This window comes from Chrysochloris asiatica, unplaced genomic scaffold (assembly GCF_000296735.1).
Source record: "Chrysochloris asiatica unplaced genomic scaffold, ChrAsi1.0 scaffold00093, whole genome shotgun sequence".
NCBI classification, from domain to species: Eukaryota; Metazoa; Chordata; class Mammalia; order Afrosoricida; family Chrysochloridae; genus Chrysochloris; species Chrysochloris asiatica.
In genome coordinates this window covers 6,090,991-6,099,028 of record NW_006408611.1, presented here as the reverse complement: position 1 = coordinate 6,099,028, position 8,038 = coordinate 6,090,991, and the positions used below count along the sequence as shown (strand labels likewise).

Below are 8,038 nucleotides of genomic sequence, written 5' to 3'. Positions count from 1 at the left end.
AAAGCCTTTGCATAGTCAATAAAGCACAGGTAAACATCCTTCTGGTATTCTCTGCTTTCAGCCAAGATGGAATAGGTTACTGAATATATTAGTTTCCTATGTCTTCTGTAAGAGATCTCCACAGATAGAATTACACAAACAAAGAATTTTATATCTATCTATATTTGTGTATATATATTGCTATATACCTCTGTATACTAATATATATCTGTATATATGGTGGTTGTTTGCCATGGAATCTATTCCAACTCATAGCGATCTTGTATAGGGATTCCAAAACTGTAAATCTTTAGAGGAGCCGAAAGCCTCATCTTTCTCTCACAGAATAGCTGGTAGTTTCAAACTTTTAACCTTGAGGTTGGCAGCCTGACTCATAATCACTACCTACCAGATCTCTCTCTCTCTCTCTCTATCTGTCTATCTATCGATCCACACACACACATACATACATACAGAGTCCTGGTGTGGTGTTGTGGGTGCATGCTCTAGACTGCAAAGTCAGGTTGAATCACATGGTCAGCGGTTCAAGCTTATCAGCTGGTCCTCAAAACCCTATAATGTCACTATGTGTCATAAATGACTTGTCATCACTTAACAGCAATAAATATATATATGGTGGTGATGGTGTGTGCCACTAGGTCACTTCTGACTCACAGAGATTCTGAATAGGGTTTTTGAGGTTGTAAATCTTTATGGGAGGAGACAACCTCATCTTTCTCCCACAGAGAGACTGGTAGATTTGAACTTCTGACCGTGCAGTTAGCAGCCCAGCTCATAATCCACTATGCTACCAGGGCTACATATATATGTATATATTGTTGTGATGTTAAGTACTGTTGAGTCAGTTCTGACCCATAGAGACCCTGTATAGGGTTTCTAAGGAGCAGCTGGTGAGCTTGTACCACCTATCTTGCAGTTAAAATGACTTTGCAGTCTGATGCATTAGCCCAGAGCATCACACTATATATATACAACAATTGCCATGAATCACATCCTGTTCCTAGTGACCCTCTAGTACAGAGTACAACTGCCCCATCGAGTTTTGAAGACTATAATATGTATAGAAACGCAGCCACATCTTTCTATTAAAGAAGGAGTGGCTGGTGGTTTGGGATTATGGATCTTTTGCTTAGTAACTGAGCACTTAACAGCTATACCACCAGGTATTATATGAGGGGGCTTCAAAAAGTCCTTGGAAAAAATGGAATGAAAAGATAATGAAATATTTCCATGAGTTTTTTTGAATCCCATATATATCTCTAGCTCTACATATATAGGATCCTGGTGTGTCACTCTATTATAAGCACTGGACTGCTGACCACAAGGTTGGTGGTTCAAACACATGAGCTGCTCCTCGGAAACCCTATACAGGATTGAAACATACGATGAGTTGGAACCGACTCAGTGGCCTTAACAACTGCAACAACGTGTGTGTGTTTGTGTGTGTGTGCATATGAGTAGAATCTTCAAGAACATTGTTTGGTAAAGTTAAAAATCAATACTTGCCAACACTGGTTTTTTTTTTTCTAAGAGTGCCACCTCTAAACATTGATGAGTAAGCTTTCTGTGTGCCAAAGTACTGGATAACACTATTGAAAACAAAAGGAAAGAAGTGTTTCTCCAATAATATGGCGATAAATCATGCATATGAAATGTTTTATGATTTCGTTATGGAAATGGTGAACTTCTCCTAAATAGATTGCGATGTACACTACATCACTCTGTCTTTATTCCCTTACTTTACACATACATAAATGTCTTGTTACAATTGATGAGAACTCACTTAATGTTGACATGAATATGTTTTTAATGAAATCTGTTGATATATTTTTGTCAGCTCTTTAAATGACTTCCCCTCCACCCACCCCTAGTCAGGAGCAGGGAGAATAAAAGCTATTGCGTTGGGCAGAAATCTTAAGGTCCTTTCTCTTACAAGATGTTTTTGCCTTTGAATACTTTCCCCTGTCGTTTTAGACATTCTTACAGGCACTGCTGCAAAGCTAAAGGAAATGAGATTGTACTAAAAAGTACAGGAATGGATTTCTGCCAGTCAATTCAAAACTGCTCTGAGAAGGAAAACAGTAATTAAAAAAATTGAAGAGGCCATCTTAATTATGAGTTAGTTCACAATGATGCTTTAATCTTTCTTAAAATGCATAAGAAAAACATACTGAGTCTGGACCTAGAGTTAAATATGATAAATTGCAGTAAGAAATTTAATTTCTATTTATCTCCAAATTTCATTATAATTCAAATTTTATAAGACAAGCCAGTTGTGATCCAATTAAGTTCAATTTATGGTGACCTGATGTTACAGCTCTGTGCCCTAGAGGACTTTCAGTGACCGATTTTTTTTTTTTTAAAGATCACCAGATCTGCCTTCTGAGGAATATATGGATAGAGTTGAGCTTAGAGTCATTTGTTTACGACTCTAAGAGAGACCGTAACCATTTTTACTACTCAGAGACTTCCTTTAAAAACCAAGGGAAGCCGTAAAGGCATAAGTCAGTAAGGACTGAGAATACGAGTGTTTGCATCAATGGGCCCACTATGTCAGCAGTGTCCAGAAAGATAGAAGAGGGCAGAGGGTTATTAACTAAGTTTGCAGGTCAAGAACACCTTATCTAATATTACAGACCAGAGTAAGTGCCTGCAGAAAAGAATGACAATAAGAAGCAGGTTTTACTGACCAAAAATATGAATAAGCTTGATTTGATGGACTAAGTTACCAAGTGTGTTAGTTTCCTATTGCTCCTGTAATAAATTTCCACAGACAGAATTACATAAATAGCAGAACTTTATTCTCTCACAGTTAGGAAGTGTATAATTTCCAAATCAAGGTAAGAGTTTTGCCATGTTTACTGGAAGGCTCTACGCTTCTTTGACTCTTCTCGTTTCAGATGGTTAAGGGGAAACTTTCCTGTGTTTGCCTATTGTATTAATTATGCCAGTCTCTGTTTCCATCTTTGCATGGGCTTCTCCCGTGTATGTTTGTGTCCATCTTCCCTCCTTATATAAGAATGTCGGTCATATTGGATTTATGGCGTACTCTCATTTGATGATTGCTTACTTCATTTTATTATTTTAAATATGAAAAAATCCTTTTACTCATAGGAGCAGTCCAATACAAATTGCTAAGTTAGGTGATGGAAAGAGTGAGAGAGAACAAGAGAACTTCAGAATCAGTAAGAGGGAGTTTTGTCAAAATATTTTTTGGTAACCTGGAGGCAGTCACACACTAAAGAAACTGCCCCAAAAATAAAAAATAAAATGGAAGGTCACATTGATAGGTTGTAAGTGGACATGACTTTGGGGGAAGGACATTGTTAGTACATCAGTACATCAAGGAAGATGAAGGAAAGACCTCAACTTAAAACTAGAGAGTTTACTTAAATCTCAGAGTAGTTACACCAGTATGCATTGCTGAACATCTTTGGGCAATGTCTGAAACATATATCTCCATGGTCTTATAAGGTTATTTTCATTTAAGGGAAAGCAGCTTCTCCTTATGTTTATCATTGCCCCTTATTCTCCCCCCACCCCACCCCCCAGGCAGTTATTAGACTGTAGCAAATCTTTTATTACAAATAATTAAATCTCTTAATAATGCTCAAACAGTATCAAATACCATTTCATATAAATGAGTGAGGACAAGTGTTACCTTTCAAGCTTCTGATCACATCACTTGGTGACTAGGCAAAGCTTGTATGTCATTTTCCCACGTTATTCAGCTTATGTTTCACACATGTCGCTCTTCTCATCTCAGTGGAGACAAAGGTTTCTATTTCATATTGTAAATGCAGGAAGTTGAGAGAAAACCCAGTGAAAACACATCAATCCCAATTCAACTCTTAGTTAATAATAAAAAAAAAAAGCAAACAAATTAGTTTTTGAGGGAAGGCATGAGGCATGGGGTTAAGAGTCAAAACTATTAACAAGGGCTGGTAGCTGTACATGTCATGTTTTAGTTATGGAAATGATCTGTCATATGGTATTGTAAAGTGGCTTTTGTGATTATTTTTTTTGGTATTGCAAATGTGCTGTTTAATATGACCCAAATTTAATTTGTAACATTTTTTTCTCAAACAAAACAAAATTTTGAGCCTTTAAGGCAAATATCCTAAAAAAATTTTTAAAAGTTATTTATTATAAAATTGTGAGGATACCCAAGCAAGAGTCCACTTTAGATTCGTCAGCATGAACTTGAATGCTTTTGTGCACTGTTTCTCAGAGTTAAACTGGGTTTTGATGGAATAGGAGCTACCACTCCCTCCTTGCCTTTCTCCACATCCATCCCGTAAGGAAGACAAAAATGTGCCTTGCCTTTCTCAACCTCTTCTTTAAACTGCTGTACACAATCCAGGAAAGCCACCATTGCATGGTCAAACTTGTCCCAGAAAAATAGCAAGCCCCCAGAACAGTATAACGGCAGCTCCTTAGATTTGTCTGTCAGAGACTCCAGATATGAATGGTTTCCAAGGCGATAGATACCTCTGAAATTTCAGACCCATCTTATTGGTCAGAGCATACATGGAGCAGCAACACCATCTGGCCCCAAGTAGCATTAATTTCATTCCATTCCACAGGAACACTGTGTAGGCGACCAAGTCTAAAGTTACTGATTGTGCCAAATTGTCCACTGTGCTATATGTGGAAGGTCACATTAAAGACGTTGGTTTTCTTTAACTTGTCCAGTTTCATCTGGGCATAACGCATCTGGTTTTCTACACTCTTCATTTCATCACCCAACTCCAGCTGTTGTCGTTTAAATTCACTGTTGTTGTTGTTAACTGCCATCCAGTCGGTTCAGACCCATAGCAACCCTGGATAGGGTTTCCAAGGAGCAGCTGGTGAGCTTGAACCACCAACCTTGTAGTTCAAATGGCTTCACAGTCTGACTCATTAACCCACAGCACCACACCAGCACTCTCTGTGTATTCCCTCTGATAATGAGCTTCTTCCTGTTCCAGTCTCTCAGTCTCAGCCTGGACCTTTCCAAGATTTTCTGCTACTATCTTCCAGTTCTTTTCTTTGTCCTCCAGCTCCTGGATCAGCCTCTCTCCCTCCAATGTCAGCTCTTTTAGCGCCATCTGTAGCTGTTCACTATTATCCTCATTCATTTGCTCTAAGATATCCAAACAGTGTTTGTAGTTCTGACACTCGTTTTCAGTGACATTGAGCTGGGTGTCCAGCTGGTCTAAGAGTATCTGTGCATTCCTCACACAGTGGGTGATCCACATCGGTCTGGCCTGACATGATTTCAAAAAGGTCCCCAGTGACCCTCAGTCTTTGGTTGAGGTTCTCCGAAGTGCCCCTATCAGATGCCTCCCCAATCAGAGTGAAGCCGTTGCCACTTTCTGTAGACATCATCCTGGCTTGGGAGATGAATCTGCGAGAGACACCATCCTGGAGCGTTTCAATAAATGACTCCTCTCCTGAGTTAGTCTCTTCCTCCTGGCTCTCTCCGCGTTTCACCTCGGCTGTGGCAAGCAATGGAGCTGTGAGCTCCTGAATGGAGACACGGTCCAGAATCTTGAAGCTCGGGTCCAGTTTCAGGGGCTGGCTGCAGCGCTGTCACATGAATCTTACCTGCATGGTGCTGCTTGACGTCTTAGACCCCTCCATTCCTCAGAGACCTTGAGCCTGCCACCCAGGTCCGGTCTACGTACCAGGGGATATGGAGGTGGGGGGCCACCCTAGTTTCGGGTCTGTCCAGGAATAAGAACCCCGGAACCGCCGTTGCCCAGACTTCAGCTATTTAGCAGTCTCCCCTTATGCTTTTAAAGTTTCTAAGTTATCTTTTTGTTGTTGTTAAGTGTCTTCGAGTTGGTTCTGACTCAGAGCGACCCTGTATAGGGTTTCTGAGGAGTGGCTGGTGAGCTTGAACTGCCGACCTTGCAGTTCATACCAGCCTTGGAGTTTAGAGCATTAACCTGCAGCACCACACCAGGATTCCTTAGTTATCTAGTACTGCTGTAACAGAAATCCCACAAATGGAGAGATAACTTTAGCAAACAGAAATTTATTCTCTCACAGCTGAGGAGTCTAGAAGTCCAAATTCAGTCTCTGCTCTATAGGAAGGCTTTCTTGTTCTGTTGGCTCTGAGGAATAGGTTCGTGTCACCTTTCTTCTTCTGTGGGCTCAATATTCCTAGGCAATCTCCATGATTCAATTTTCCCCCTGAGTCTAGTAGTTCATCAGTGCAGGACCCTCAGGTCCAAACGATGCACTGTACTCCCAGTTCTTCTCTTTGTGTGTGATACCAAGTCTCTGATCTGTGCTCACTTTTCTCTCCATGTATCTTTTGTATGATAAAAGGTGTTACTGTCCACACCCCCAAGGAAATGCCCCTTACATTGGATCAGGGCGGTGACAGGATTAAGGGTTTTGCATGCAACCTTTTATCTCTTTACAACTGACTGTCTTATCATTGCAGATCACAACAGGGTGGATAATAACCACCACATTATATTATTATGGTGGTGGTGGTGTGCCATGGAGTTGGTTCTGACTCATAGCCACCCTGAATAGGGTTTCCAAGACTGCCAGTCTGTATGGGAGCAGAAAGTCTCATCTTCCTCCCACAGAATGGCTGTTAGTTTCAAACTGTTGACCTTGAGGTTAGCGGCCCATCTGGTAACCACTATGCTACAAGAGCTGCTAAAATAGAGAATCATGGTCCAGTGAAATTGGCACACATTTGTGAAGGACACAATTCAATCCATGACATTTGCTAATGGACACTGGGTGAAACAGAGGTGGATGAGGGAGAGGACATGGTTCTGGGTTCTACCTTTTGGCTTTATTTAGCAGGAAGACAGGGAGTGACATACTCAGTGTTCTTTTGCTAAAAAGAGACAAAGAACATCAAGCAGGGCTAGTCATGCTAAGATTCCTCATTCTTTGCTTCTTCTTGCTTTGTTCCTGCCTTCACTTTCCCAGTCACTGTTACTGCAATCACCGTTGCTCTCACCTCCACCAGCAGTTCCAGTAGCAGTAGCAGGAGTAGTGATGAAGATGGCTAGACTCAGCCTCCCGTATATGCTGGTGTAGGACTGTAGAATACGCACTCAACTGCAGGGTCAGTTCGAACCACAAGGTCAGCAGGTTGAACAAACTAACCGCTCCTTGGAAACCCTATACAGGCTTTCTATGAGTCGGAACCAACTCATTAGCACTTAAAACAACAACAAGGCTTTCGTGGAGTCCTGGTGTGGCTGTAGCATCAATAGTGGACTGCTAGCCACAAGGTTAGTGGTTCAAACCCATTTTCTACTCCTTGGAAACCATATATAGGGTTATTACGAGTCAGAACTGACTCAGTGGCAGTAAAACAACAACTAAAAAGTTTTATATGGTGTTTGCACAGTTGTACGTCACAAAGCAGTAGTTCATATGTGGATGCTAAGTGACACATATTTGTACCCCTAGAGGTCCAATTCATTTCCCTCACTCCCAATATCATAGTCATTTAACCAATCTCACCCAATATGTCCATTTTTTGGTCAAATGTTATACTTGGAAACTTTCTGATGTTCTAAGTACAGTGACAGGGAATAGGGCAATGGGAAACTAAGGTGACAAATTGAAACCACAGATAAAAGTGAAAGATAAAACCTGGGACAAGACATGTTGGATCCCTTTCATTGCAATTCAGTCATTCTATGTTTTCCCCAAAATGGAGACTGGAGGAAAGATTCTGACAAAATTTAATGCTATGGAAAAACAATCTGAAAAATAGCTTATAAACATCTTAAATTAGGTATTGCTCTTAGAAAAATGCAGCTCTCAACTCAATGACTTACCTTCTAGTGGTCTAGTCAGCATAGTAATCTATTAACTTCATCTTATGTTCAGCTTCCCAGTGCCTCCCTCTTAATTAAAAATAAAGAGTCAATGATCACCAGATGTTTAAGAGGGCTTACATGTATGGCAGAGACCTACATAAAATGAAGTTGAATAAAGCTAATTGTAGGGGAAGCTTTCGAAAATAATATAACCAATAGTTAGCCATATAACACATCACATTATTTATATA

General features: G+C 40.4%; 1 pseudogene; it reads right to left on the bottom strand.

The window, feature by feature from the left end:
• Nucleotides 1-4,139: 4,139 nt before the first annotated feature.
• Nucleotides 4,140-5,625, bottom strand: LOC102840721 (annotated as a pseudogene).
• Between the last annotated feature and the right edge of the window lie 2,413 nt (nucleotides 5,626-8,038).